The 27052-nt window shown below is 39.5% G+C and overlaps 1 protein-coding gene across 9 annotated transcripts in view; it reads right to left on the bottom strand.

Annotated features, from left to right (window-relative positions):
• ESCO1 (establishment of sister chromatid cohesion N-acetyltransferase 1) overlaps positions 1-15903 on the bottom strand; it is a 70938-nt gene extending 55035 nt beyond the window's left edge. For 2 of the 9 annotated variants that reach the window (XM_063077143.1, XM_063077142.1), the window contains exons 1-2: positions 15345-15901; positions 13256-13324 (exon numbers count right to left, since the gene is read on the bottom strand). The gene's annotated coding sequence lies outside the window, so the exon portion shown is untranslated. Of the gene's footprint in view, positions 1-13255; positions 13325-15340 lie in introns of all 9 variants that reach the window. The other 7 variants (XM_063077145.1, XR_010021506.1, XM_063077148.1 and 4 more) reach the window with 7 other exon arrangements.
• Positions 15904-27052: the final 11149 nt, after the last annotated feature.

Genomic DNA, 27052 nt, shown 5'->3' on the forward strand with positions numbered 1-27052 from the left:
TCCTCCCTCTCCCCCCTGCCACCCAACAATGTCCTTTCTGTACGCTTGTCATGTCAACTTCAAGGAATTGTAATTGTTATGTCTTCTTCTCCTCCCCAGTTTTTGTGTGTGTGTGTGGGGGGGTGTGTGTGTGTGAACTTATTTATTTATTTTTAGCTCCCACCAATAAGGGAGAACATGTGGTATTTCTCTTTCTGTGCCTGACTTGTTTCACTTAATATAATTCTCTCAAGATCCATCCATGTTGTTGCAAATGGCAGTATTTCATTCGTTTTTATAGCTGAGTAGTATTCCATTGTGTAGATATACCACATTTTCCGTATCCACTCATCCAATGATGGACGTTTGGGCTGGTTCCAACTCTTGGCTATTGTAAAGAGTGCTGCCATGAACATTGGGGAACAGGTATACCTTCGACTTGATGATTTCCATTCCTCTGGGTATATTCCCAGCAGTGGGATAGCTGGGTCATATGGCAGATCTATCTGCAATTGCTTGAGGAACCTCCATACCATTTTCCATAGAGGCGGCACCATTTTGCAGTCCCACCAACAATGTATGAGAGTTCCTTTTTCTCCGCAACCTCGCCAGCATTTGTCGTTCAGAGTCTTTTGGATTTTAGCCATCCTAACTGGGGTGAGATGGTATCTCAGTGTGGTTTTGATTTGCATTTCCCGGATGCTGAGTGACGTTGAGCATTTTTTCATATGTCTGTTGGCCATTTGTATATCTTCCTTAGAGAAATGCCTACTTAGCTCTTTTGCCCATTTTTTAATTGGGTTGCTTGTTTTTTTCTTATAAAGTTGTTTGAGTTCCTTGTATATTCTGGACATTAATCCTTTGTCAGATGTATATTTTGCAAATATTTTCTCCCACTCTGTTGGTTGTCTTTTAACTCTGTTAATTGTTTCTTTTGCTGTGCAGAAGCTCTTTAGTTTGATATAATCCCATTTGTTTATTTTTTCCTTTGGTTGCCCATGCTTTTGGGGCGTATTCATGAAGTCTGCATCCAGTCCTACTTCCTGAAGTGTTTCTCCTATGTTTTCTTTAGGAAGTTTTATTGTTTCAGGGTGTATATTTAATTCTTTAATCCATTTTGAGTTGACTTTAGTGTATGATGAAAGGTATGGGTCTAGTTTCATTCTTCTGCATATTGATATCCAGTTATCCCAGCACCATTTGCTGAAGAGGCAGTCTCTTACCCAGTGTATAGGCTTGGTGCCTTTGTCAAAGATCAGATGGCTGTAGGTGTGTGGGTTGATTTCTGGATTCTCTATTCTATTCCATTGATCAGTGTGTCTGTTTTTATGCCAGTACCATACTGTTTTGGTTATTATAGCTTTGTAGTATAGTTTAAAGTCAGGTAGTGTTAGGCATCCAGCTTTATTTATTTATTTTTTTTTTTGCTCAGGGTTGCTTTGGCTATGCGTGGACTTTTGTTATTCCATATAAATGTCTGGATAGTTCTTTCCATTTCTGAGAAAAATGTCATTGGAATTTTGATGTGGATGGAGTTGAATTTGTATATCACTTTGGGTAGTATGGACATTTTCACTATGTTGATTCTTCCAATCCAAAAGCATGGGATATCTTTCCATCTTCTTGTATCCTCTCTAATTTCTCTCAGCAGGGGTTTGTAGTTCTCATTATAGAGATTTTTGACATCCTTGGTTAACTCAATTCCTAAGTATTTTATTGTTTTGGTGGCTATTGTAAACGGGCATGCTTTCTTCATTTCTCTTTCTGCATGTTCACTATTGGAGAATAGAAATGCTACTGATTTTTGTGTGTTGATTTTGTATCCTGCTGCTGTGCTGAAATCATTTATCACCTCCAAGAGTTTTTTGTAGAGGCTTTAGGCTGTTTGATATATAGGATCATGTCATCTGCAAACAGGGACAGTTTGACTTCATCTTTTCTAATCTGGATGCCCTTTATTTCCTTCTCTTCTCTGATTGCTCTGGCTAGCACTTCCAACACTATGTTGAATAGGAGTGGTGAGAGTGGGCATCCTTGTCTAGTTCCTGTTCTTAAAGGAAAAGCTTTCAGCTTTTCCACATTCAGGATTATATTGGGAATGGGTTTATCATATATGGCTTTGATTATGTTGAGATACTTTCCATCTATACCTAACTTATAGAGGGTCTTTGTCATGAATGGATGTTGAATCTTATCAAATGTTTTTTCAGCATCTATAGAGATGATCATATGGTCCTTGTGTTTGATTTCATTAATATGGTGTATCACATTTATTGATTTGCGTATGCTGAACCAACCTTGCATCCCTGGGATGAATCCCACCTGATCGTGGTGAATAATCTTACGTATGTGTAGCTGTATTTTGTTTGCTAGTATTTTAGTGAGGATTTTTGCATCTATATTCATCAAAAATATCGGCCTGTAGTTTTCTTTTTTGGTTATATCTTTACCTGGTTTTGGTATCAGAATGATGTTTGTTTCATAGAATGAGTTTGGGAGATTTGCATCTGTTTCAATCTTTTGGAATAGTTTGGAAAGAATCGGTGTCAATTCCTCTTCGAATGTTTGGTAAAACTCTGCTGTGAATCCATCTGGTCCTGGGCTTTTCTTTGTTGGAAGCCTTCTGATAACAGCTTCAATCTCCTTTATTGTTATTGGTCTGTTCAGATGTTGTACATCTTCATGGCTCAGTTTTGGGAGCTTGTGTGTGTCCAGAAATTTATCCATTTCCTCCAGATTTTCCAACTTGTTGGCGTATAGTTGTTTATAGTAGTCTCGAATGATTCCTTGTATTTCAGATGGATCAGTTGTAATATCACCTTTTTCATTTCTAATTTTTGTTATATGAATGTTCTCTCTTCTTTTTTTTTGTTAGCCATGCTAATGGTTTGTCAATTTTATTTATCTTTTCAAAAAACCAACTTTTTGATTCATCGATCTTTTGTATTGTTTTCTGGGTTTCAATTTCATTAAGTTCTGCTCTGATTTTAATGATTTCTTTCCGTCTGCTAACTTTAGGTTTGGATTGTTCTTGTTTTACTAGATCTTTAAGGTGAAGTGTAATGTTGTTCACTTGCCAGCTTTCCGTTCTTCTGAAGTAAGAATTTAATGCAATAAATTTTCCCGAGTACTGCTTTTGCAGTATCACACAGGTTTTGGTATGATGTATCATTATTTTCATTAGTTTCAATAAATTTTTTGATTTCCTGCTTGGTTTCTTCTTGGACCCATTTGTCATTAAGTAGAATGCTGTTTAATTTCCATGTGTTTGTATAGTTTCCAGAATTTCGTTTGTTATTGATTTCTAGTTTTAATCCATTATGATCTGAGAAAATACATGGGATAATTCCAATTTTTTTGAATTTGTTGAGACTTGATTTGTGACCTAATATGTGATCTATCCTGGAGAATGATCCATGTGCTGATGAGAAGAATGAATATTCTGAGGTTGTTGGACGGAATGTTTTGTAGATATCTGCCAAATCCAATTGGTCTAGAGTATTGTTTAGATCTTGTGCTTCTCTACTGATTCTTTGCCTAGATGATCTGTCCAATATTGACAGTGGGGTGTTCAGGTCCCCTGCTATTATGGTATTAGTGTCTATTTCCTTCTTTAGGTCTAATAGAGTTTGTTTTATAAATCTGGCTGCTCCAACATTGGGTGCGTATATATTTATGATTGTTATGTCTTCTCATTGTCTCTTTTTATGGTTTTTAGTTTAAAGTCTACTTTGTCAGATATAAGAATAGCTACTCCAGCTTGTTTTTCTTTTCTGTTTGCATGGTAAATCTTTTTCTATCATTTCACTCTTAGTGTATGTGAGTCTTTATGGGTGAGGTGGGTCTCTTGCAGGCAGCATATAGTTGGGTCCTCCTTTTTAATCCAGTCAGCCAGTGTGTGTCTTTTGATTGGGGAATTTAAGCCTTTTACATTAAGAGTTGTTATTGAAAAGTGTTGATTTATTCCTAGCATTTTACTGATTGTTGTTTGGTTGTCTTAGGTGTCTTTTGTTTCTTGCTTTCTGATTTACTGTTTGGTTTCTGTGTTTGTTGGTTCCTTGGGTTGTAGATAGACTTTTTGTTTGTTTGTTTTCTCTTCATGAATGCCATTTTTATTATACTAGTGGGTTTTGATTTTTCTTGGGTTTTTATGGCAGTGGTAGTTATTTTTCAGGAACCAAACCCAGTACTCCCTTGAGGATTTCTTGTAAGGGTGGTTGTGTGGTGGTGAACTCCTGCAGTTTTTGGTTGTCTGAGAAATATACTATTTGCCCTTCATTTCGGAATGATAGCCTTGCAGGGTAGAGTATTCTTGGCTGGCAATCTCTGTCTTTTAGTATTTTGAATATATCATCCCATTCCTTTCTGGCTTTTAGGGTTTGTGATGAAAAGTCTGATGTTAGCCTGATTGGGGCTCCCTTATAGGTGATTTGATGCTTCTCTCTTGCAGCTTTTAAGATTCTCTCTTTGTCTTTGAGTTTTGCCAATTTGACTATAACACGTCTTGGAGAAGACCTTTTTGGGTTGAATACATTTGGAGATCGTTGAGCTTCCTGCATCTGAAGATCTGTGATTTTTCCTATACCTGGGAAGTTTTCTGCCACTATTTTGTTGAATATGTTTTCAGTGCCATCTCCGTTTTCCTCCCCTTCTGGAATACCCATGACTCAGATATTTGAGCGCTTAAGGTTATCTGATATCTCTCTCAGATTTTCTTCAATGCCTTTTATTCTTTTTTCTTTTTTTTTTGTCTGCGTGTGTTATTTCAAACAGCCCATCTTCAAGTTCTGAGGTTCTCTCTTCAACTTCGACAAGCCTGCTGGTTAAACACTCCGTTGTGTTTTTTATTTCACTGAATAACTTCTTCAGTTTGGCAAGTTCTGCCACATTTTTTTTCAGGGCATTGATTTCCTTGTACATTTCTTCTTTTAGGTCCTGTATACTTTTCCTCGTTTCATCATGATGTCTAGCTGAGTTTTCTTGTATCTCATTCAGTTTCCTTAGAATTATCACTCGAAATTCCTTGTCAGTCATTTCAGGGGCTTCTTGTTCTACAGGATCTAGAGCTTGATAGTTATTATCCTTTGGTGGTGTACTTTCTTGGTTTTTCGTATTTCTGGTATCTTTTCTTGATGTTTATTCATTGTGGCAGGGGGTTTCACAGTCCACAGGTTTGACACTATTGACTAAGATGTTGCTGTGAAGAACCAAGTTTCTGAGGCTGGGCAGTCCAAAGTCCATCTGGTGGTGGTGACAGTGACCCAGGGGTCTTGTAAACACCAACCAAAAGAAAGCTGATATGTAGTTTCAGAGGTTGGAAGTCCAAAGTCTAGGGAACACAGATGGTGAAGGTCTTAGTGGTGGCAACAGTGATGGCAGGTGTCACAAGTTTTGGAAGTTGGGAAGTCCAAAGTCCAGGGAACACATCTGGTGAGGGTCTTTTTGTATGGTGGTTTCACAGCTACGCAAGGTCTCACATGGCAGAAAATGGCAGAGTAGAGAGAGAGAAGAAACTATCACATGCTCTTCCTGTGCTGCCAGTAAGAGTATTAACCGTACAAATACTACTTTGATGAACAGGCTAAGAGAGCAACCAGTCCACAATTAAAGAGATGGATGAAAGATCCCAAAAGGAAACATGAGGCTAGTAGGTGTAGGATAGGGAAGTAATTGTACCTGATGTTTGAGTATGAAAAATATTAATGCCAGGAATGTGATGTCTGAAAAAAAAATTGCCCTAGTATCTTAGAAAAATCACACAAAAGAAAAGTTAGGCAATAACTAACTCCAAAGGGGATATACTTTCAGAAGAACACCTAGCTCAGCAGTAAACAGTATTTACACAGCTATAACAACACTCATTATTGGTTTAACCAATAACTGAAATAAAGTTCTGTTAAGGGGATATGAGGAAGAGAGTAGGAGAGCTAAATTCTCAATTACCAAGGCAGAAAGTCAATAACATGTGAAACTGATAAATCAAAATATACAAGTAACAATTATTGCGTACCACCAAAAATATGGACCTAGATACTAAGAGAAAGAGCTAGAGGAGTAAAAATGGATGCCTCTGGAGAAAGGTGTTGGGGATGGGGAGAGGTGAGAAGTGGAATATTTGTCATTCTAAGGCTTTTAGTGCAGTGTGACTTTAATAACATGTACATGTATTACCTCAAAACTTTTCAAAAAGTTCTCCACTCCTACTGCATTTCTGTCAATTTATCCTGGCATTCAACAGATCTACTTTATTGGCACATAAGGTTTTAACCACTTTTTAAAATTCAGAGTATACATACAGTATATATTCTGAAAATAATTATCCCAATTGACTCAGCAGGTCAAAGAAAACAAGAACAGATTAAAGAATTTAGATTCAGCTTCAATATTAGCTGACAGGCATTGAAGCTTTCTGGTTAGATTATCTTCACTTGGCTGTGACTGTGTCTTACTTTTCCATGTACATACCTGTAAGATTTTTCAATCATGTCTCAAAGTAAAATGTTAAGGGGAAAAAAAACCTAGAAATGTAAAATATAACTCAAGATACAGAAAATTTTTAATTCATGGGAATACTATGCAGGAAGAGATTTTCACTAGGCTAATAAAAAACATCTCAAACCTTAACATGCCCATATCTGAACTCTGAATCTTTCCTCCTAAATCTAAAGCTTCCAAAGGAATTTCCCCATCTCAGTAAATGGCAAGTTCATCCTCAACTATTGTTTAGACATCCTACAAATCAATAAAATAGCCATACCTGTCACTAGAGTCACCTCCTGACTCGTCTCTTGAAATTCATATCCAACCAATCCATCATTAACAAATCTGTCTACCTTCAAAATACATCCAGAATATGATCACATATCTCTATAACTACCATCCTGGTCCAAGCCACCCTTATCCCTCCCCTGGATTTTTGCAACAGATTCCTAATTGATAACCCTGACTCTAGCCCTGGTCCCTACTCTACCTCTCCTTCAGTTCATTCTCAACAGGAACCAAGGTGATTGTTTTAAAATTTAAGTCAGGCTCTGTTACTTCTCTATTCAAAACCCTTCAGAGACTTCTTATTTCAGAGGAAAAACAAAGGTTCAGTGTTAACTATTAACTGCTTCCTAGTCTTGCCCCTGCTCCAGTTGGCTCCTGTCACACTAGTCCCCTTGCTATTCCTTGGATGCATTAAGCACATTCCCACCTGAGGCTAAGTGTTCCAGACAGAGGAAACAGCTCCTGCTTTCAAAGAACCAGTAATTTTTTGTTCCACAATGCAGCAAAGGAAAAGTTATCCCCCAAAACATTTGGCATTTAGTTTTAATACCAAAACGAGCATACATACACACACTCCAATTTTATACAAAAGCACATATAAAAAGTCTGAAGTAAAGCAAATTAGCAAAAACATTTTTAACAGAACATGAGCACAGCCAAATGGTCTACCATAACCAAGTACAATTAATAAAAAGAACACAGAAATGATTCATTTTTAAGAATTTTATTAATAGATGACATCAAGTCAAATTTAAAAAATTACTGTATCACCTCAATGTAACCACATTCCCCCTCCAAATCACTTCTTAAAATTAAAACCTTTTTCTACACAACCCTAGGACTATTTTACCCAATCTGTTCTTGATATTTCAAACACCAGTGGAACCTTCTAGCCATCTCAAGGTGCAGTGATTCTATCAGAAGATAACTGCAGAATACAGCTCAGTACACCTCTCAATCCCAAAATAATATAATGAAGTACTTTTTCCCATAAGCCATTACAAAAGCCTCTTCAGTTCCATAAAACACTGGTACAAATTCAGAAAGCCATTTAACTGGCTAGGGAAGATTTCTCTTCTGAGACAACAGAATAAAATAACTTTTCAGCAATACTGTGCTTAAACATGACACAAATCAAAGACTACAAGGTCTGTCAAGAACATCAGACCGCTCAAACATAAGGCCATCAATTTGCATAGATCCATTCCCACCAATCGAGGCAAGCTCCTCACATCAGTTCTTTTCCTTTACTACCTTCCTCCTAACTCTCCTTCCACTGCTGATCTTCCCTCTTTCTTAACTCTTTGCACAGGGCCCACATGAACTCTTTTCCTATGAAAATAAGCAACTTCAAGCTCTTCACATAATACATATTCTACTTCCTAGTCTTAATTAAAAATTGGATCTTTCCAAACTATCCTCTTTTCTCTAAAACTCTCCAGTAGTAGGCTAAATAGTGGCCCCAAAACAGATGTCTATATCTTAATCCCCAGAACCTGTGAATGTGATCTCATTTGGAAAAAAAAGGTCTTTGCAGACATAATTATCTTGAGATGAGATCATTCTGGATTATCCAGGTGAGCCCTAAATCCAATAAAAAGTATCCCTGTAAGAGAGAGACAGAAAGAGTCAGACACAGAAAAGAGAAAATAATGTGAAATGGAGGCAGAGATTGGAGTAATATGTTTACAGGCCCAGCAATGCCAGGGCAACCACCGGAAGCTGGAGGAGGCAAGGGAAGAATTCTCCTCTAAAGCCTTTGGAGGGAGTGTAGCCATGATGACACCTTGATTTCAGACTTCTGGCCTCCAGAACTGTAAGAGAATAAACTTCTGTTGTTTTAAGGCATCAAGTTTCCAGTAATTTCTTAGAGCAGACATAGGAAACTAAAACATCTTCTAAACAGGCTATATCGCATTAAGAGGCCTACAGTTTTCCCAGCACAGCCATATTGTGTCTTATGCAAAATTCTTTCCACTTTTAAGGTTTTTGCCATTCTGCTTTTGTACTTTCTACCTTTCTTCATTGTTGTAATCCTACTGGCCACCAGAAACTCTTCAATCATAGTTTTCTTCTCCAACTAAACTATCTTCAGACACTGCCAAATGTTCCCTAAGAAGCAAAATCACTCCTAGTTGAGACCTACTGCTATAATGACAGAGATCTAGCTCAGTAAATAGTTTTCTTTATTTTCTGTGTATCTTTCCAATGAACTCCTATTATTTAAAGTAATCCAAGTATTTCTCACACTCTAAAATGCCTACTAAACAGAGATTAAAAATCATTTTGAACCTTGGTGCCCGCCCAGGGTCCTGAAGCATGGAGAAAGGAACCAGACCTCTCCCCCACAACCAGGCACACCAGGCCAGCACCTCACGGCCAACCTGGTGACCCGAAGCATGGAGAAGGGGACCGGACCTCTCTCCCACAACCAGGCACACTGCTCCAGCACCTCGGGACCTGCCCAGGGATCCGGGGCATGGAGAAGGGGACTGGACCCTCCTCCCACAACCAGGCACGGCATGCCAGCGCCTTGGGGCCCGCCCAGAGACCCGGAACATGGAGGAGACCAGAACGCCCTCCCTCAACCAGGCACACTGCACCACTGCCTCGGGGCCCACCCAGAGACCTGGGGCATGGAGAAGGGGACTAGACCCCCCTCCCACAACCAGGCACACCGAGCCAGCTCCTGGGATCTCACCTGGTGACCTGAGGCATGGAGAAGGGGACCAGACACACCCCGCAACCAGGCATACCACCAGTGCCAAGGAGCATACCAAAAACAGCACCTCCATGTGGGTGGCCCACCACAGCCTCCACAATAACCATGGCTGCCACGAAAGTAACTAGACACCACAACTACCACGCAGATGGTCCGCCAACCACTGGAGTGCATTCACACAAGGAGAGTCACCAGCAGAGACAAAGAAAAGAGAGGATGTCTCTTTCCACAAAGCCCATTTCAGAGTGACAGAACAAGCATCTGCTCTATGATAATATTGGGGGACCCAATCACATCTTTCAGCATTGGACAGACCAACTAGGCAACCAATTAACAGAGTAACCATGATTCTTTCAGAAGGAGAGAAAATCTAGGGTAATTAGAGGGGGGAGGGGGAGGGAATGGGAGAAGGGGAGAGACTGGACAAGGGGCATAAAGAATAATTACCATTTGTATCAATATATATGCTAGTAATATTGATTTGATCAACATATCTCAATATTCAACACCCAAAATACGTATGATCAATTTTGATTCAATAAATAAATTTAAAAAAAATTTTTTTTAAATCATTTTAAAGAACATTTAAGTTTCAACTAATCACTACTAAAAACACACAAAATGTCACAACTGAAGCAACAATAGATCATTAACAGAGAATACAACCGAAAACACACACACCACAATAACACCAGGCATTACTGCCCCTAATAAATTTTTCCAAACATTCAAAGAATAAATCTCGCTATTACACAAATGGCTCCAAAATATAAGACGGTTGTATGCTCATTAACTGATTTTATGTGGCAATTATGGTTGGGAATGTAAAAGTTAATAAGAAAAAACTAGGGCCGAGCCCGTGGCGCACTTGGTAGAGTGCTGCGCTGGGAGCGCGGCGACGCTCCCGCCGCGGGTTCGGATCCTATATAGGACTGACCGGTGCACTCACTGGCTGAGTGCCGGTCACGAAAAAACGACAAAAAAAAAAAAAAAAAAAAAAAAAAAAGAAAAAACTAAAAAGAAAACTATAAGCCCCAAATCAATAATATTTTAGCAACAAGATATCCACTATGACCAAGCAAAGTTTATCCTAAGAAAAGAAGCAGAAATATCACTGTAAAAAATGTTCTCATAATTAATCATTGATAGGAAAATAAATCACCAAATTTTTATAATGTTCTCAGACTGATAATAGGTATTATCCGTAAAACTCAACACTATTAATTAAAACTCTAAAAAAGCTAGACATGGGCAATTTCTTTAATATAATTTTTTAAGCTCTCTTCCTCCATCAGCCTCTTATAAATGAGCATTCCCCAGGTTTTTGTCCTCTCATCACAAAACTCACTAGATAATTTCATCTATATCCATACTTTCAATTACTACCTATAAACTGTTAACATACAAGTGAATATTCCCGCACTGATATCCATCCCTAGTGCTACTCAGATACCCAACAGTCTATTGGACATCTCCATTCTGAGGTCTTAAAGTCATCTTAAACTCAACTGCCAGTCAAATCAAAACTCATGCTGTTACGCCTCTTCTAAAAATTATTACACTACCATCCACTCACATCAAAAAAAAAGGCAAAAAAAAAAAGGGATTTATATAATGACAGCAATGATGACAACAACAAAACATATTACCAAAAATATTCAAAACAGCCCAAATGCCCAAAAGAGGAACAATAAAATTTAACAATAAATTTATTGCCAAGGTAGAACTTTTATACTCATAAGAAATAATAGGTACATTAACATGCATAAATATAAAATAATTTTGTAAGACATATAAATTAATGTGTCACATATAGGTGTGCACGACACACAGAAAATACACTGAAAGAATACACACTAAAACGTTGACAGTGGTTACCTCTGGGGAAGTAAAAGTTGGAGAGAGATGAAATGTGTACAAAGAATGAAGGAATATGATCACATTTTACTTTTCACATTTCTGCATTGTTTGAACCTTTGACATCAAAAATGAATATATTTAGTAGTGAAATTAAAAAACAGAATGTACATATACTACTTATAAATAATCTATGTAAAATATATGGGGAAAGCTCAGAAGTGAACCTGGATATGCCTACACAATAACTTGTATACAAATGCTCATAGCAGCATTATTCATAATAGCCAAAAAGTGGACCCAACACAAATGTCCATCAACTGATAAACAGATAAACAAAATGTAGTATAACCATATGATGGACTATTTTATTCAGTCATAAGAAGGAATAAAGTACTGACACGCTACAGCATGTATGAAACATCAAAACTAACATCATGCTAAGTAAAAGAAGCCAATCACAAAAGGCCAAATATCATATGATTCCATTCGTATAAAATGCCCAAAATAGACAAATCTATAAAGACTATATAAAGACAAATCTATAAAGGACTTCTTTTTGGGTTGATGAAAAAAATATCCTAAAATTAAACAGTATTAAGGGTTGCACAACTCTGTATATACTAAAAAACAATGAATTGTATTTTTTTTTTTTTTTAAAGATGACCGGTAAGGGGATCTTAACCCTTGACTTGGTGTTGTCAGCACCACGCTCTCCCAAGTGAGCTAACCAGCCATCCCTATATAGGGATCCAAACCCGTGGCCTTGGTGTTATCAGCACCACACTCTCCCAAGTGAGCCACAGGCCGGCCCTTGAACTGTATATTTTAAAGGTGAATTATATTAAACCTGTTACAAAAAAAAGTGAATCTGAAATGATATAGATTTTAATGTGCATCAGATTTTTAAAATAAGTCTACTAGTTGAACAAAATAAATTTCAAATTTCCATGTTCAGAAGATTATCTTCTTAAACACTACCAGTATTTGTTTTATTTAATATGTAACTCAATTTTCTAATAAGCTAAGATAGACTAAAACACTCTCTCTCTCTCTCTCTCTCTCTCGCGCGCTCTCTCTCTCTCTCTCTCTCTCTATATATATATACATATATATATTTTGTTTGTTTGTTTGTTTGTTTGTTTTAGTGGCTGGCCAATAAGGGGATCCGAACCCTTGACCATGGTGTTCTCAGCACCATGCCCTAGCCAAGTGAGCTAACCACCAAACTTAAAACCATATATTTTAAATATATACACTGATATTCCCTGTACCAGCCAAATAAATAAATAAATACAGTGATAGATGCTAGGGATAGACATATTCCTATCCTCAAATAGTTTATAGAGAAATTCTCTACGTGGTATACACTCTTATCTTCTAAAATTGAACTATATCTGTTATAAAGAAAAATACTTGTCAATAAGACTGTACTATATGTAGGAGAAAAAATTATATTTGCCTTTCTCTTAACCATCAGTAAAGATCCCACAATAGAAACATTTCCTAATATAAAGTCCTTAAAACAGCTCCTGGCATATCATAAGCACCTATTAAGTATCAGCTATAATAACATTACTGATATAATTTTTTTTTTATGGAAAAAAGCATAAAAAAGGAAATACAGTCATGCAACAAATAAGGTCTTGGTCAACAACGTACTGCATATATATAATGGTGGTCAGAGCAATAGGCTAACTGCATAGTTGGCTATACCACCTAGGTTTATGTAAGTACACTCTTATGATGTTCACACAACCATAAAATCACCTAACACATTTCTCAGAACATGTGGTTAAGCAACAAAAAACTGTATTTGCTTAGCTATCTCTGGGTTCACTTGACTACTTGATGACTCCATTTCCATACTATCATTATCCTCCTTTCAGCTTCAATAACTACCTTAATTCTAAACATTCAATTATTTACCTTAAAACAGTAGTTCTCAAAGTGTTGTGCAGGGACCCTTGAGATCCCAGAGACCCTTTCAAGGGGTTCCTGGATCAAAATCATAAAAGATAAAGATCAACTAAAAGTACAAAACAGATCAATGACTTTTAATGCTACAGACAAAAAGTATATAGATATGGTTTCAGATTCCACACGACAACTAACCCTTTAAAAATTACCACTTGTTGAGTTCTGTTGTAAAATCAAAGAATATCACAATTATCCGAAAGTTATTAAATGCCCCTCCCAACAGGATGGCCAGGTTAACAGAATGCTGTATTTGCCAAAAGTAATTAACTACAGTTGTATAATAAATCTGTAATACAGAACTTATGCAGAAATAGAGGCAAAGGATTTTCAATGAATGATGCCCAGAAAAATAAGAAAGTCAGGGTTTCAGAAGGATGAATACAGTCTTTAAGTGAATATCTATGGTAACAATTTTATCGGAGTTGGTTTCTAATTATCAACTAAACAACTCATCATAATAAAAGTCATGAAAAAATGTCAATCCATTATTTTGAATTGTGCAACGCTGGTCATCTACATTATTAGAATAAATACAATCAGCTCTGAGTTATAATAAGCTAAAAAGGGTTATCCAGCAAACGGACTCAACGGCATTCATGAATTAGGGTCCTTTTTTAGTTATTCTGTGTAAGTACAATTTATCAATTTAAATGCCAGAACAAAACTTTGTAAGGGGTAGGTGTTTTAAAAAACTGCTTGTTGACTACAGAATTGTAACACTGATTGAGCAAGGTGAAATAATAGCGTATTTTCCTCAGTCAGGAATGATTAAGGTGGGTAGAAGCTCATAAGCCAGAGCATATTTGGTCAAAAAAACCGTGCTTCCAAAGTTACATATCTAAGAGGCATACTCTGCCACGGAGGTGCTCTATTACAGTCCTAGTTTTCTCATTTCTTCACATGCTCTAGGCCTGGATTTGCAGCTTCCAAATTAAGCACTTTTAAAGCACTTCTCGGCCTTCTCTAATTCCACTTGTATCCAGGTGGTGAGAATATTTGTTTTCGGGAAAATAAATAAATAAATAAATTCCATTGGTATTGGTGTCATGTGTAAGGCAGAAACTAAGGCCCTGATCAGAAAACACGCTGAATATAGCACAGTTCACTGCAACCTGGATATTTTCAACTGAAATCCGTGTTTTATTCAGTTTTTTAAAAATTAATGTTTAGGTGGCGGGGGGGGGGGGGGGGGAAGCCAACCACATCTTATTCCATTAAGTGGCATTTTTTGAATGGCTATTTATAGAGATATCATTTTGTAATACTATTTAGATACTGTGTACTGCAATTACTTCCTACTGAAAGAATCCCATTTCAGTTCTCAAAGACTACAGAAAACATGGTTCACAGAACTTCTCAAACTCAACGTTTAACTCCTTTCCTCCTCTTCCTCCCCCGCCGCGCTCCACCCCCCTGGAAAACACTGTCCGTGCCGGGTTTTCAGAACGCATCATTTAGTGGCGAGGGGAATAATTTTTGGACTTGCTATCCCATTCCGCCTGGGCAAAATAAATCCCCTTTGTAAAACAATTTTATGAACAGTAATAAAATCGAAGACCCAATTCCCTTCGTTCGCATCTATCACTATAAAGTTCACTATGGGCCTCAAGGCACCCATTTCTACCCCAGAGCAGCCCTACCTGTGCCCAGACCCCCAACTGCAACCCGAATTACTCCATGACCTTGGGCCCGGGCCGCCGCTCCCCTCCCACACTGAAGACAGGATCCCGACATCCCGCCGCGCAGACCGCAGAGGCCTCCGGGCTCAGGCCGGGTCAGCGGGTTTCGGTGGGGGCAGGTGAGCAAACCGCAGGAACCGCAGCCCCGCAACGGCTGGCGAGACTAGCTCGGAGGAAACGCCGGGGAGGAAGAACGCCCGGGGCGGAGACAGGGCCCGCGGCTACCTGCGGGGCCAGCACCGACGCTGCCCCAGTAGCCGCAAAGGCTGCACGCCACCTCGGGGCTCTGGAAGCCCTCGCGGCCGTCTTGGGAACGCCGGCCGTGACCCGTCTGCGGTCATGGTCCCCTACTAACTCACCTTCCACCAAGCAGCGGCAGGTGACGCGGCGACTGGGCAGCCGAGCGTGCAAGTCAGTTGCCTACCTCAGGCGACCGAATCTCCGAGCCTTCCACCTCCTTCCCAGGGTCGCGAAGAGCCGGGACCAGAGGATAGGGAGAGGCGTGCGAGGCAACGCGACAGAGGGTGGGACAGGAAGAGGGAGAGGAAGAATCGTCCGCTCTCCGGAGGGGCTGGCAAACGGGAGGTAAGGACGCGGGCGGCGGGGACCGTCAGGGACGTTCGCGTACCTTCCTTCCTTTGCTAGGCGAGGGTCGAACTGGAGCCAGCAGATCGCCTCACATCCGGGTATCAGGAGACACTCAGCGGCTTCTGCCGCGACCGCCACCTCCCCCGCGGCGCAAACACCAAACTTCCGGCGACGACTGCGACGCCTCGCCCGTCAGATGGGAGTTACCTGTGACCGTCTTGGGTGCGCTTGCGCAGCGCTCCTCTTCAGCCCTAACCGGCTCAGCTGACATGCCCAGCAGACGAAGATGGCCGCCACGCTCCCTGCGTGTCGCGCAATTTTTCACCGGTCCTGCCGGCCGGGCGTCGGGGAAAGGCGAGCCAAAGTCCATCCTCAGCGCACGCGCGGTGGGAGGCCTCGCGTGCGCGCCGCCGCGGGTGGGCGCCTAGCGGGGAGGCCGTGGCGCCCCCTAGCGGTGGCCGCTTGTCTTTCCTGGAGTCATCTCTTGGACTAAAACCACTCGGGCACCCAGGGGTGATGGTTTGCCTTGGAAATTGGTCCCCTGTAGGTTTCGGGTACTTCTAGTCCAAGTGCCTTTGATCTCTGATAGGAGCCAATGTAAAGAAGGTGGGATGGGGTGAAGTGACCCTTCTCTCTCCCTTCCCCTGCCGTGCACTCCAGTGCTCCAAGAAATGCAGGGCTTAACCCCTCTCCTTGCACACTTTCCTCCTTGTGTACTGGACCACAAGAGACTATAAGAAATTGTAGAATGTCCCAGGGGGTGGCCGGTTAGCTCACTTGGTTAGAGCGTGGTGCTGATAATACCAAGGTCAAGGGTTCAGAACCCTGCACTGTCCAGGCACCAAAAAAAAAAAAAAAAAAAGAGAGAGAGAGAGAGAAAAAACAAAAATAAATTGTAGAATATTCCATGGATATTTAGTCAGGGCGGATGTTCAGTCAAAGGTTTGGCTCTTCAAAGCCTCTGAAGACAGACTCTAGGGTTGTAGCACTAGGATTCATGGTTGTCACACTGCTTTTGAACACTTATTTGCAGAACTGTGAAAATGGATAATCAGTATGTATGCCTTTCAGAATGGGAAGAGAGGTGGTCATAGGTGGGTTTTGCTCTTCCTGCCTAACCTTTCTGAAGCCAAGTACGACCAAAATGTCCTCTAAGTTTGTCAAGCCTGGTGCTTTTCTGCGAATACACTTACCACAAAACATTAGTGAGCTGCCTGTCAATTTAGTCAGGGAAATTTTATTACTTAAAACCTGAAACGAGAGCTACTGGTGGGTGAGGACAGGAGAGTCTACTTGCAAATGAAGCTAATGTAAATGAGAGAAAATGTGGACACCCTTTGTCCACATTACCATATGTTGTGTTACTTGGCAAAGACCTGCCCACTGCCCCACCCTGACCCTAAGTCCCTGATACATACTTTAATGGCATACACCAAATGGCTCAAATAGGGTACAAACTCAGGAGTAAACTGCCAGGCTGGTTAAAGCTGGTCATTTACCAGGGGGTGTGACATATGTATGCCTACATTTTTATTTTATTTATTTATTTATTTATTTTTGCCTTCATCTTTAGATTGTCAGTCAACTGGTGGGATTTCTTTTAGTTGGGTAAACCACTTTATCTTTAGTAACTCAAATTCTAGCATACACACAGACACACACAAAACTTATTTAAAAGCTTCCACTCCTGCAAAATAGGCCTCTATTTCTGACTGATCTGTTCCACTCTTTGTTGTACTGGCTTCAATCAAAACCATAGGAATCCTTACAAATGTCAGACCGTATGAAATCATATGTACTTATTTTTCGTACGTAAGTAATTTGATGTATAATTCATATCTGCAATTTATTCTAGATTTTCTTTTCTAAAATTATATATAGTCAGTTTCTTAAATGTGCTGTGAAAGAATAAAAATAGTTTGTTTTTATGGGAAAAGTAAACTTTCTTGAGCATTATACTTAATCATTTTGAAGGATATTTTTCACTTCTGATTTTTTAATATCAGTGGTCTCAATTTTTAGTTTGATTAAATCTTAATTATTCTGTAATATCATGTTTGACAAAATTTGTTTTCCCTTCTATCAATAGTTTTCTTTTAAAGCAGTCTGTCTATGAGCTTTGGAATTTGGTTCATTTAATTTGGTTGCCTGCTAAAAAGTAATCATAATCAATTGACTAAATTTCTTCCTTGACTAAGCTTTCAGTCCCTTCCAGGAACAGTAAAGAATTCAAGTTTTGCAAACAATAGGCAACAAGAAGCCTAGTATTGAACCAGTGGAGGAGTATAGATCACATTTGAAAGAAAAACAATTTTTAGCTTAGAAGGGGTGTGGGACTAGCAAGAAAATATTTTGTCAGATAACTATAGGAAGACATTCAACTTACAAAGAGAAAGAAGTGTTTGATAATCCAAACAAAATGTTAGTCAGGTCTCTTTAGTTTGCAAATGACTGAAATCCACCTTAAACTAATATAAGCAACATTTTGTTTTAAAAGAACTTTCTTGCTACCATAACTGGGAGCTGTGGAGGAGCAGCTGACCTCAGGTCATCCTGAAACCTGAGGTTCAGCTGATATCAGTGAGGCACTCTACAATGCTCAGCTTTTCTTCTGTTTACATTAGCTTCATTCTCAAGTAGACGCTTCTGACAACTCAGTAAGGATTATGTAAACTCACAGCAAACTGATTCCAGTAAAAAGAAAGGACCCCATTCCTGAGAGATCCTGAGAAAGTCCTGGGGGAGAGCTCTGACTGGTTCAGCTTTGCCACAAGTCCATCCTAGAAACAAATGCTGTGACCCAAATGACGCATCTTGGTGCTCAACATTATGGTTCTATAAATGGTGAAGGTCTTTCCCACAACTCCTACACCAAGAATTGCAAGCTCCTACTCTACTTTCACTGAACTCAAAACCATGAATGTAATCTCCTGGACTTCTTTAAATTGCTTGATTTTCTTGCTGATTCCAAACTGCAGAGTGTACTTTTCTGCCCTTGGCTTATCATTAGGACAGCTACTTCTTTTTTTTTTTTTTTTTTTTTAGTGTCTGTCCATTACAGAGATCAGAACCTGTGACCTTGGTGTTACCAGCCCCATGCTCTCCCAAGTGAGCTAACCAGACAGCCCTGGACAACTACTTCTAAAAACTATTAATGGAGTAGGTACATTGCCCCACGCATCACATCACTCATCATCTCACTTTCAGACTGACCCTCCTGCTAACAGCAAATAAAGGCCTTTACTTTGTTGCTCTACTCTTATCAGCTTTATTTCAGGACTCTTGAAAGTTTTATACTACAAGAGTAAAATTCTAAAAAATTTCAAGCTAGAAAGTAAAGACAAAGAAATTATCCCAAAATGGTATTAATCAACTGACAATGATATTTCAATTTGCCATCTGGGAGACTCACCACTAACATACAAGTAATAATGCTGGCTGCACATACTTGAGAAGTGATGAGTAGGTGTTAGCCAAATTAAAGAATTGCATGTAAAAAAGTCTGGAGAGTACCACCCTGAGTGTACCTGATCTCATCTGATCTCGCAAAAGTATGGAGTGGAGAGTGAGCTTGTTGAGGTGCAAAAACTCAGATATTCCTATACTATTGAGGTGGAAGGATATGGATCAGGAGGTGGCAGAGCCCAAAGTAGAAAAGGCCGTGAGGATAATAGTGAGGAGTACTCTGTGCCTGGTACTGGAGGTACAGCCGTGAAAAAGGTACACAGGGTCTCCTTCCTCATGGAGCATTCATTCTAATGGGGAGGCATTCAGTTATTTCACAAATATTCATTGAGGGTACATTATGTGTAAGGCATTATCCTAGATGCCGGCGGTACTGCAGTGTACAGAACAGACAAAGTACCCTGCTTTCAGACAGTATACATTTTCATGTCAGGCAGTAAATAAGTAGATAAATAAATGCTAAGAAGAAAACAAATACAGTAATAAACAAAACAGCACTATCCAATCAAACTTCCTGTGATAATGGAAATATTCTACATCTGCAATGTTCAAAAAGGGTAGCCAATGCCTCATATGGCTATTGAGTACTTGACACGTGATTATTGCAACAGAGAAACGGAATTTTTAATTTTATTTAATTTAAATTTAAATAGCCATATCCAGACATTATTTTTCATCTAGGGCTCATTCATATTATCAAGGTTTTGTTTTTTTTAAACTCTGTCCGGAGCCTGGTTCTTCCTGTTCTAAGCAAGTTTCCAAGACCTCCAGCGGTTACTACTTCTCCATTCACGTGTAAGGGGAAGGTCTGATTGAATCAACTTAGATCCAAAGCCCACTATGTACAGGTAATAGAATGTGATCATTGGAGTAAAGGGTAGAGTCAGCTTCCTTACGACTACCTGGATCACCAGAAGAATATTATGAACTTTTGGAAAGAAAGGGGAATAGATTTTGAGAAGGCAGCATACAAAATGTCCATTACAGCCTTGCTACTCAAATTGTGTTCCATGGACTAGGGGCATCTTCATCAACTGAAGTCTTGTTAGAAATGCAGAATTTTAGGCCCCATGACAACTGAATCAGAATTTTCATTTTAAAGTTTCCCAAATGAGTCTTATGCACATTAAAGTTTGATGAGCATTGCCTTACAACATCCAAGAGTTCTGGTAATTGGGGATGAAGTCCAGACTAGAGATACAAATTAAAGCCATGGTTTTAAAGGAGATCCAAAGGCTAAAGAGAAAGTATGCATAAAGAGACTACAATCTTAAGCACAGGGAATGGCTCCATAGAGAAGGATGAGCCAACTAAGGAGACCTAGAAAGAGGAGTTAGTGGGATAGGAAGAAAGCCAGGTGTGCCTGGCATCCTGGAAGCAAAGGGAGGAAGGTGTTTCAAAAGGGGAGTGCTTGTGTTAAATGTTGCTGAAATGTTGAGTAAAACGTAGAGAAGTGTGTCTTGGAGATCAGAATTTAAAGTGAAAATAATCAGCAAATTTGTGTGATTTTCTTCAGGTACATTGAGTACCAGTGTCTTCAAAAAGTTCATGGAAGGATTAGTATTACTTTTTTTTTTTTTTCCTTAATTTTATTTTGTCGATATACAATGTGGTTGATTATTGTGGCCCATTACTGAAACCCCCCTCCCTCCTCCCTCTCCCCCCTCCCACCCAACAATGTCCTTTCTTTTTGAGTGTCGTATAAACTTCAATGAATTGTAGTTGTTATGTCTTCTTCCCCCCGCCCCCCGGTTTTTGTGTGTCTGTGTGTGTGTGTGTGTGTGTGTGTGTGTGTGTGTGAATTTATTTATTTATTTTTAGCTCCCACCAATAAGGGAGAACATGTGGTATTTCTCTTTCTGTGCCTGACTTGTTTCACTTAATATAATTCTCTCAAGGTCCATCCATGTTGTTGCAAATGGCAGTATTTCATTCGTTTTTATAGCTGAATAGTATTCCATTGTGTAGATATACCACATTTTCTGTATCCACTCATCTGATGATGGACATTTGGGCTGGTTCCAACTCTTGGCTATTGTAAAGAGTGCTGCCATGAACATTGGGGAACAGGTATACCTTCGACTTGATGATTTCCATTCCTCTGGGTATATTCCCAGCAGTGGGATAGCTGGGTCATATGGCAGATCTATCTGCAATGGTTTGAGGAACTTCCATACCATTTTCCATAGAGGCTGCACTATTTTGCAGTCCCACCAACAATGTATGAGAGTTCCTTTTTCTCCGCAACCTCGCCAGTATTTATCGTTCAGAGTCTTTGGATTTTAGCCATCCTAACTGGGGTGAGATGGTATCTCAGTGTGGTTCTGATTTGCATTTCCCGGATGCTGAGTGATGTTGAGCATTTTTTCATTTGTCTGTTGGCCATTTGTATATCTTCCTTAGAGAAATGCCTACTTAGCTCTTTTGCCCATTTTTTAATTGGGTTGCTTGTTTTTTTCTTGTAAAGTTGTTTGAGTTCCTTGTATATTCTGGATATTAATCCTTTGTCAGATGTATATTTTGCAAATATTTTCTCCCACTCTGTTGGTTGTCTTTTAACTCTGTTAATTGTTTCTTTTGCTGTGCAGAAGCTCTTTAGTTTGATATATAATCCCATTTGTTTATTTTTCCTTTGGTTGCCCATGCTTTTGGGGTCGTATTCATGAAGTCTGTGTCCAGTCCTATTTCCTGAAGTGTCTCTCTTATGTTTTCTTTAAGAATTTTTATTGTTTCAGGGTGTGTATTTAATTCTTTAATCCATTTTGAGTTGAGTTTAGTATATGGTGAAAGGTATGGGTCTAGTTTCATTCTACTGCATATTAATATCCAGTTCTCCCAGTACCACTTGCTAAAGAGGCAGTCTCTTCCCCAGTGTATAGGGTTGGTGCCTTTGTCAAAGATCAGATGGCTGTAGGTGTGTGGGTTGATTTCTGGATTCTCTATTCTATTCCATTGATCAGTGTGTCTGTTTTTATGCCAGTACCATATTGTTTTGGTTATTATAGCTTTGTAGTATAGTTTAAAGTCAGGTAGTGTTATGCCTCCAGCTTTATTTTTTTTTGTTCAGCGTTGCTTTGGCTATGCATGGTCTTTTGTTATTCCATATAAATGTCTGGATAGTTCTTTCCATTTCTGAGAAAAATGTCATTGGAATTTTGATGTGGATGGAGTTGAATTTGTATATCACTTTGGGTGGTATGGACATTTTCACTATGTTGATTCTTCCAATCCAAGAGCATGGGATATCTTTCCATCTTCTTGTATCCTCTCTAATTTCTCTCAGCAGTGGTTTGTAGTTCTCATTATAGACATTTTTGACCTCCTTGGTTAACTCAATTCCTAAGTATTTTATTGTTTTGGTGGCTATTGTAAATGGGCATGCTTTCTTCATTTCTCTTTCTGCATATTCACTATAGGAGAATAGAAATGCTACCGATTTTTGTGTGTAGATTTTGTATCCTGCTACTGTGCTGAAATCATTTATCACCTCCAAGAGTTTTTTTGTAGAGGCTTTAGGCTGTTCGATATATAGGATCATGTCATCTGCAAACAGGGACAGTTTGACTTCATCTTTTCCAATCTGGATGCCCTTTATTTCCTTCTCTTCTCTGATTGCTCTGGCTAGCACTTCCAACACTATGTTGAATAGGAGTGGTGAGAGTGGGCATCCTTGTCTAGTTCCTGTTCTTAAAGGAAAAGCTTTCAGCTTTTCCCCGTTCAGGATTATATTGGGAATGGGTTTATCATATATGGCTTTGATTATGTTGAGATACTTTCCATCTATACCTAACTTATAGAGGGTCATTGTCATGAATGAATGTTGAATCTTATCAAATGCTTTTTCAGCATCTATAGAGATGATCATATGGTCCTTGTGTTTGAGTTTATTAATATGGTGTATCACATTTATTGATTTGCATATGTTGAACCAACCTTGCATCCCTGGGATGAATCCCACCTGATTGTGGTGAATAAGTTTACGTATGTGTTGCTGTATGCTGTTTGCTAGTATTTTAGTGAGGATTTTTGCATCTATATTCATCAAAAATATCGGCCTGTAGTTTTCTTTTTTGGTTATATCTTTACCTGGTTTTGGTATCAGAATGATGTTTGTTTCATAGAATGAGTTTGGGAGATTTGCGTCTGTTTCAATCTTTTGGAATAGTTTGGAAAGAATTGGTGTCAATTCCTCTTTGAATGTTTGGTAAAACTCTGCTGTGAATCCATCTGGTCCTGGGATTTTCTTTGTTGGAAGCCTTCTGATAACAGCTTCAATCTCCTTTATTGTTATTGGTCTGTTCAGATGTTCTACATCTTCATGGCTCAGTTTTGGGTGCTTGTGTGTGTCCAGAAATTTATCCATTTCCTCCAGATTTTCCAACTTGTTGGCGTATAGTTGTTTATAGTAGTCTCGAATGATTCCTTGTATTTCAGATGAATCAGTTGTAATATCACCTTTTTCATTTCTAATTTTTGTTATTTGAATCTTCTCTCTTCTTTTTTTTTTTTTTTTTGTTAGCCATGCTAATCGTTTGTCAATTTTATTTATCTTTTCAAAAAACCAACTTTTTGATTCATCGATCTTTTGAATTGTTTTTTGGGTTTCAATTTCATTAAGTTCTGCTCTGATTTTAATGATTTCTTTCTGTCTGCTAACTTTAGGTTTGGATTGTTCTTGTTTTACTAGATCTTTAAGGTGAAGTGTAATGTTGTTCACTTGCCATCTTTCCATTCTTCTGAGGTGAGCATTTAATGCAATAAATTTCCCCCTTAATACTGCTTTTGCAATATCCCACAGGTTTTGGTATGATGTATCATTATTTTCATTAGTTTCAATAAATTTTTTGATTTCCTGCTTGATTTCTTCTTGGACCCATATGTCATTAAGGAGAATGCTGTTTAATTTCCATGTGTTTGTATAGTTTCCAGAATTTCGTTTGTTATTGATTTCTAGTTTTAATCCATTATGATCTGAGAAAATACATGGGATAATTCCAATTTTTTTGAATTTGTTGAGACTTGATTTGTGACCTAATATGTGATCTATCCTGGAGAATGATCCATGTGCTGATGAGAAAAATGAATATTCTGAGGTTGTTGGGTGGAATGTTCTGTAGATATCTGCCAATTCCAATTGGTCTAGAGTCTTGTTTAGATCTTGTGTTTCTCTACTGATTCTTTGCCTAGATGATCTGTCTAATATTGACAGTGGGGTGTTCAGGTCCCCTGCTATTATGGTATTAGTGTCTATTTCCTTCTTTAGGTCTAATAGAGTTTGTTTTATAAATCTGGCTGCTCCAACATTGGGTGCGTATATATTTATGATGGTTATGTCTTCTCATTGTCTCTTTTTATGGTTTTTAGTTTAAAGTCTACTTTGTCATATATAAGAATAACTACTCCTGCTCGTTTATCTTTTCTGTTTGCATGGTAAATCTTTTTCCATCCTTTCACTCTTAGTTCCATCCTTTCACTCTTAGTGTATGTGGGTCTTTATGGGTGAGGTGGGTCTCTTGCAGGCAGCATATAGTTGGGTCCTCCTTTTTAATCCAGTCAGCCAGTCTGTGTCTTTTGATTGGGGAATTTAAGCCTTTTACATTAAGAGTTGTTATTGAAAAGTGTTGATTTATTCCTAGCATTTTATTGATCGTTGTTTGGTTGTCTTAGGTGTCTTTTGTTTCTTGCTTTCTGATTTACTGTTTGTTTTCTGTGTTTGTTGGTTCCTTGGGTTGTAGATAGACTTTTTGTTTGTTTGTTTTCTCTTCATGAATGCCATTTTTATTATACTAGTGGGTTTTGATTTTTCTTGGGTTTTTATGGCAGTGGTAGTTGTTTTTCAGGAACCAAACCTAGTACTCCCTTGAGAATTTCTTGTAAGGGTGGTCGTGTGGTGGTAAACTCCTGCAGTTTTTGTTTGTCTGAGAAATATACTATTTGCCCTTCATTTTGGAATGATAGCCTTGCAGGGTAGAGTATTCTTGGCTGGCAATCTCTGTCTTTTAGAATTTTGAATATATCATCCCATTCCTTTCTGGCTTTTAGGGTTTGTGATGAAAAGTCTGATGTTAGCTTGATTGGGGCTCCCTTATAGGTGATTTGATGCTTCTCTCTTGCAGCTTTTAAGATTCTCTCTTTGTCTTTGAGTTTTGCCAATTTGACTATAACATGTCTTGGAGAAGACCTTTTTGGGTTGAATACGTTTGGAGATCGTTGAGCTTCCTGGATCTGAAGATCTGTGATTTTTCCTATACCTGGGAAGTTTTCTGCCACTATTTTGTTGAATATGTTTTCAATGCACTCTCCTTTTTCCTCCCCTTCTGGAATACCCATGACTCGGATATTTGAGCACTTAAGGTTGTCTGATATCTCTCTCAGATTTTCTTCAATGCCTTTGATTCTTTTTTTTTTTTTTTTTTGTCTGCTTGTGTTATTTCAAACAGCCCATCTTCAAGTTCAGAGGTTCTCTCTTCAACTTCCACAAGCCTGCTGGTTAAACTCTCCGTTGTGTTTTTTCTTTTGCTGAATGACTTCTTCCGTTTGGCAAGTTCTGCTACATTTTTTTCCAGGGTATTGATTTCCTTGTACATTTCCTCTTTCAGGTCCTGTATACTTTTCCTCGTTTCATCATGATGTCTAGCTGAGTTTTCTTGTATGGGCCGAGCCTGCGGCGCACTCAGGAGAGTGTGGCGCTGGGAGCGCAGCGACGCTCCCGCTGCGGGTTTGGATCCTTTATAGGAATGGCCGGTGCACTCACTGGCTGAGTGCTGGTCACGAAAAAGACAAAAAAAAAAAAAAAAAAAAGAATTATCACTCGAAATTCTTTGTCAGTCATTTCAAGGGCTTCTTGTTCTATAGGATCTAGAGCTTTAGATTTATTATCTTTGGGTGGTGTACTTTCTTGATTTTTCATATTTCTGGTATCTTTTCTTTGATGTTTATTCATTGCGGCAGGGGGTTTCACAGTCCACAGGTTTGACACTATTGACTGACTCAGATGTTGCTGTGGTTGCCAATTTGTTATGGCTACCTCCGTGACTACTCAGTTGGCCACTAGTGCCTTGCATGTGTGGTTGCCTCGGGTCTTGGGCCTCTCCGGAGAGCCACTTCTCTGGTCAGCTTGGACTCTACTGGGCTGCTGGGTGACGAGGCAGTACCAGAGGGTGTCGCTCCTGCCGCTGCCGCTGCCCCCGCCGCTGCCGCTGCTCACGCCGCCGCCACCAGCACCACTGCCCCGGGCTCTGCTGCTGCCGCTTCGCAGATCGGGATTCTTGAGTTCATTCTGGGACAGCTGCATCTGACGTGGGCCTCAGTCTGCTTCGGGCCTTTGGGGCACGAGGCCTCAGCAGCTAGCGTTTGGATCTGGGCTGCCAAGGAGAGTCCTAATCGCCGGTTCCTCTTCAGCTCAACCGCGGGTCTCCTCTCGCTCTGCCGCCTTCCAAAGCCAGGCCTCTATCTTGTTCCACTTAAATACTGAGGGGAAATCGGAGCCATTAGGGTCAAATGAAAATTACAAACAGGCAGCGTCACTGCTTGAAGTCCAGACCTGCCAAAGAAGAGGACAAATACCTCTGATCCTTTTCCTGAGTTTCCATTAACTTAACTCGTATCACAGGAAGGAAGACTGGACTTGGTTTTACCTTTTAACTCAATTTTTCCACGAACTTTTCGAAGTACCCTCCTAATGCTAAGGTTTCTTGTGTTGGAACAGAATTAGCATAATCCTTTGGGCTTCTCTCAGAAATTCTCTTCGTTCACTGGGAAACTTATATTCGGTGCTTTCACGCACCATGCCCTGCTATGCCAAAGCGTGATGGCGACAGGTCTAATAATGGATTTAATCTCTTCAAATCTCCCTCTTGCAGGAAATTTCGTCGTAGACCAGCCCTGGACGCCTTCAGCAGTAGCAAGGCACACCTCCAGCCGCCAGGGGCCGCAGTCGCGCTCCTCGCCGCCGGAAAAGAGCACGGTCCTGCGCGGCCTCGGCGCTTCCGCCGTCCGTCTGCAGCGCCCTGCG

This window comes from Cynocephalus volans, chromosome 13, assembly GCF_027409185.1.
Source record: "Cynocephalus volans isolate mCynVol1 chromosome 13, mCynVol1.pri, whole genome shotgun sequence".
Taxonomy (NCBI): Eukaryota; Metazoa; Chordata; class Mammalia; order Dermoptera; family Cynocephalidae; genus Cynocephalus; species Cynocephalus volans.